The 5612-nt window shown below is 40.6% G+C and overlaps 1 pseudogene; it reads left to right on the forward strand.

The window, feature by feature from the left end:
* Positions 1–239: 239 nt before the first annotated feature.
* Positions 240–3843, forward strand: LOC128046277 (stress-induced-phosphoprotein 1-like; annotated as a pseudogene).
* The last annotated feature ends 1769 nt before the right edge of the window (positions 3844–5612 follow it).

The following is a 5612-nucleotide window of genomic DNA, read 5'->3' on the forward strand; positions in this document are numbered from 1 at the left end:
AAATTAACAATTTCATTCACAATAGCTTCAAAAAGAATAAAATAGTTATGAACAAACAGCAGAAGAGACATACACTTTATCTCACGAACTTTGCTGAAAGTAAAGACCTAACTGAAAGGAGAGATATAACATATTCATGGATTGGAAGACTCAATATTGTTAGGATGGCAATTCTCCCCAAATTGATCTATAGAATCAAGGTCAGCCTTATCAAAAACTCCGCAAGTTTTTTGGTAGAAATGGGTGAGTCAATACTGAACTTTATATGGAAATACAAAGAACCCAGGACAGTCAAAATTTTTGAAGAACAACAGTTAGAGACCTTACACTTTTTTTTTTCCCAAAACTCCCAACTAAAGCTATAATCAAGACATTGCAATGTTGACTTAAGAATAGACATATAGATAAATGTAACAGGAGAGTCTAGAAATAAACCTTTATACTTATAGTCAATCAGTTTTCAACAAAGTGCCAAGCAATTCAATAGGAAAAAGAAAGTCTTTTCAGAAAATGGTACTAAAATAACTGAATATCCATATGAAAATAAAAACCTCAGATCTTCACATTATAACATTCAGAAAAATAAACTCAAAATGGATCACAGATCTAGAAATATGAGCTAAAAATATGAAACTTCTAGAAGAAAACAGGAAAAAATCTTCGTGATACTGAGTTAGATTTCTTAGAAATCTTTTGTGTTTGAAAAGCAACCATTAATAAAAAGTCACAAACTAATAGAATACATTTGCAAGTTATATGCCTGATATCCAGAATAGATTTAAGAAAAGAAAACCACTTAAAACTCCATCATAAGAATTCAAGTAACCCAATTTAAAAATCAGCAACAGATTTGACAAGCATTTCACTAAGAAAAATATATGAATGGCTAATAAGCCCATGAAAGGGTGCTCAATATCATTAATCATTAGTACTGTAAGTTGCTCAGTCACATCCAACTGTTTGCGACCCCACGGACTGTAGCCCACCAGTCACCTCTGTCCATGGGATTTCCAGGCAAGAATACTGGAGTGGATTGCCATTCCCTTCTCCAGAGGATCTTCTTGACCCAGGGATCAAACCCTGGTCTCCTGCATTGCAGGAGAACTCTTTACCATTTGAGCTACAGGGAAGACCTCATTATCATTAGAGAAATACAAATTAAAATCATAGTGAGATACCATTCCAAACTCATCAGAGTGATGTAATGTAAAAGACTGTCAATATGAAGTGTTAGCAAGTATGAGAAGAATCTGGAACCCTCATACATTGCTGGTAGGAATGTAAAATGGTAAACAATTTAGCAGTCACTTCAAAAGTTAAATATTAGCTTACTATGATTATAGTTAACTCACAACTCTCTGGGGCTTTCCTGGTGGCTCAGTCAGTAAAGAATCTGCCTGCAATGCAGGAAACTTGGGTTTGATCCCTGGATCAGGAAGATCCCCTGGAGAAGGGAATGGTGACCCACTCCAATATTTTTACCTGCAAAATCCCATGGACAGAGGAGGTGGGTGGACTACAGTCTATGAGGTTGCAAGAGTTGGACACAATTTAGTGACTAATCCTCCACCACAACTATCTAGCAATTTCACACTTTGACAACTACCCAAGAAAATGAAAATGTATGTCCATATAAAGACTTGTACATGAATATTCATAGCAACATTAGTCATCATAGCCAAGGACTGGAAATAATCCAAATGTCCATTGGCAAGTGGAGGCATAAACAAAGACACAGAATATTTTCAACATGACAAGGATTCCTAGGTTGCCCTTCTTTAATCACACTCAATCCCCTTCCTCACTGTACCTCCCACACCATTCCCTGTCCTGCCCATGATCCCTGGCAACTACTAAGTTCTCCTCGATTTGTATAATTCTGTCATTTCAAGAATGTTGTATAATGAAATCATACAGATGGTAGCTAACCTTTTTGGATTGACTCTTTTCACTCATCGCAATGCCCTGGAGATTCATTCCAATTGTTGCATATATCAGTAATCCATTTCCTTGTTATTACTGAGTAGTATTCAAGGATATGAATTCCAGTTTCTTTAGTCATTCACCCATTGAGGAAAGTTTGATCTGTTTTTAGTTGTTGGCTATTTCAAATAAAGCTGTCATAGACATTCATTTACATGTTTTTACATGAGGACAAGTGTTTATTTTTCCTGGGATAAACACCCACGAGTATAAACATCTGGGTGTTATAGTAGTTGCATGTTTAGTTTAAGAAACTGTCAAACTATTTTCCAGAGTATCCAGGAACTATCTTTTAAAAAGTTCTCGGCTGAGAACGAGAGCAGATCAAACCAGAAGATAAATGAGCTAAAGCCAAAGGTGACGAGGCCCTGAGTGCTGGCAACATGAATGATGCACCACAGTGCTCCCCTCAAACAGTAAGTCATGTCCCCAGACCGTGTGCTCTCCAGCAATCGCTCAGTGTCCTTCACCAAGAAAGACGATCATCAGAAGGCTTACAAGGATGGTGACAAAATGGTTGACTTAAAACCTGACTGGGGCAAGGGCTCTATTCCCCAAAAGCAGTAGCTCTTGAGTTTTAAACTCATTCAAAAATCACCAGTCAAACGTATGAGAAGAGTTTAAACATGAAGCAAATAATCCTCAATCCTCAGCTCAAAGATGGTTTACAGAATATGGAACCCTGGTCAGCAGAGAGGAAATTCAAGAATCCTTTCATCATGTCTGATCTATACCAGAAGTTGGATAGTGATTCCAGGACAAGGACACTGCTCATGGATCCTACATACCAGGAACTGATAGAGCAACACACAACAGGCCATCTGACCCGGGCTAAAACTGCAAGATCCGTAGGTCATGACTACCCTCAGTGTCTCCTCGAAGGAGATCTGGGCAGTCTGGATGAGGAGAAAGAAGCTGAGACACCTCCACCACCACCATCTTCTCCCAAAAAGGAGACCAAGCCAGAGCCAATGGAAGAAAATCTTCCAGAGAATAAGAAGCAGGCACTGAAGGAAAAAGAGTTGGGGAAGCATGCCTGTAAGAGAAAGAAAAAAAACTTTGACTCAGCCTTAAATAGTATGACAGAGCCAACACCAGGACCCCACCAACATGACTCACATGACCAATCAAGGAGCCAGGTACTTCACAAAGGATGGCCAGGGTGAAAGGAGATTTGTGAGAAGGCCTTTGAAGAGCAGCTAAACAAGCGAGAAGACTATCAACAGATTGCCGAACCTCACACTCAAACTGGAAGAGCCTATTCCATGGAAGGAAAGCCCAAGAATGCCGTCCATTTCTACAAGTCTCTGGCAGAGCACCAAACCCTGGACTACATAAACCCAGAACAAAGGCAATGAATATATTCAGAGAGGGGACTATCTCCAGGCCAGAAACCATCAAATGGGAACCTGAGAGACACCAAATTGTACAGCAAGGGAGCTGCCTGCTCCATCGAACTCCTGGAGTTTCAGCTGCACTCAAGGACTGTGAGAAATATATCCAGTTAGAACTGACTCTCACCCAGGGTTATCCATGGAAAGTAGCTGCCCTAAGAATCGACAAAGGACTATACAAAAGCCATGGATGTCCGCTATAAGGCACTAGACCTGGACTCCGACGGTAAGGAGGTAGCTGACAGTCACCATGGCTACACGGTGTTACAGAACCACCAACACAACAGCCTTGAAGATGTGAAGAGATAGGCCATGCCCGAGGTGCAACAGATGAGTGACCTGGCCATGTGGCTTATCTTGGAACAGATGACGAAGAACCCTGGCACTCAGCAGACACTTAGAGAATCCTGCAATACTGTGGAAGCTCCAGGAGCTGATGGAGGTGGGTCTGATTGCAAGCGGGTGATGACTCACTCATCATCTCCTTCCCTTCACCCTCACATAGAAAAAGGAGCCAGAACTGTGGCAAGCAGCATGGAGCAGAAGGGACAGACAGGGAAAGGAGAACAACTTATCTCTCTCTGTTTATATAGAAGACAGAGATTTGTACTCCGGTTATTCGTGCAGCCTCTCGGCCCTTCTAGCACTATCACTGTCTCTCTTGCTGCCCCTAGATTTCACGTCTCCCACCGCGCTCCTCAGTCACTGTCCAAGCTGCTCTGCCATAGTTGGTGATTGGTGGGGTGCAGGGGGTGGCGGTGGGCAGGGAATGAAAGCATTAGCCTCTCAGTTGTGTCCTTGACTCTTGGGACCCCATGGACTGTAGCCCACCAGGCTCCTCTGTCCAAGGAGTTCTGCGAGCAAGAATACTGGAGTGGGTAGCCATTCCCTTTTCCAAGGGATCTTCTCAAACCAAGGATCAAACCTGGGTTTCCTGCATTGCAGGCAGATTCTTTTACCATCAGAGCCACCCACCAGGCAAAGGGGTAGGCTGTTCTTTCCAACCTCAGGTCCCAACTGTCTTCACACTATAAACTCTATGACTCCTTCACCAACAAAACCAGCCAGTCAGGCCTGGTTACACATTAAAAAAATAAAAAATAAAAAAAAGGAAAGAAAAAGTAGTTCTGTTTATTGTTAATACCAGATAAGAGAAAGACAAAATATATCTTTGTTCAAGCTTAGGTCTTTTACAGGAAATAGGAAACCAGAAGTCTATTCAGATCTTATCATAGCTTAATTAATGAAAGAAGGTGACTGTGCAGTACTATCAAGGTTGTCTCTGGGGGGGAAAAAAAGCCACTGATTAACAATAGCAACTTAAAACTTCACAACTGTTTTTAATGTTGACCTAGGAGCTCCATGTTAGTAGAGCTTTCATGGTCTACTGATGTAATATTTGGCAATGAGCAGACTCTGAATGTTTTACTCAACATTTTGGGATTAAAATACAGGAAACATTCTTCCCATGTTCCAGAATGTAAAACCTATTTATCTTGATTTATTTTCATAAAAGAACAAGCTCTCAGAATTATAGATACATGTTCTCTTCCCCAAAACAAAATAAACCATGTCTTTGAGGCTGAAAAAGAAAACTTTCAGATTTTTGAATAATTTAGAAGATTCTAAGCCTTGAAACATAATATTCTGATCATTACTGCACAGCAAGTAATTTTGGCCCAATCTGTTCTCTTGAAATCTGAAGTCAACAGGAGATCTGTGCAAGAGACAATCACGTTCTACCAGTACAGGACCACTCTCAAGCTTAAAGCTTTTCAAAAGTTTATGAAATATTTATGCACTCTAAACTGGATTGAAAAATCGTCATGGGCATCTACCTGTGGGCAAACTATTCAGTGTTTTCTGCCTTTTCCACATACCAGCTGCCTAGAGTCCCACCCTCCCCAGTCAAGTATTTTATACTACTCTCTAAACAACTGTATTCCACCACATCTGAATATCTGAATGCAGATCATAGTTTCCAAAATACCTGGTGCAGGAAGGTCCCTAGAAGTCCTATTTATAATCACTATGCAGTCTGCAGCTCCTTTCATAAATACAAAAGTCACTTCTCATCCTTCATGACATTTCCCTTCTCTTTCTATCCAGGCTGGAGCTGCTACGCCTGTCATGTTCCTATCGGTTATGCACTATCAACACTCATTTTCCCCTGTAGCATTTTGTATTAATTCACTATTCTTATCTGGAAAATAAACATTTTATTTAAATTAGTTT

Source organism: Budorcas taxicolor, chromosome 4 (genome assembly GCF_023091745.1).
Source record: "Budorcas taxicolor isolate Tak-1 chromosome 4, Takin1.1, whole genome shotgun sequence".
NCBI lineage: Eukaryota > Metazoa > Chordata > Mammalia > Artiodactyla > Bovidae > Budorcas > Budorcas taxicolor.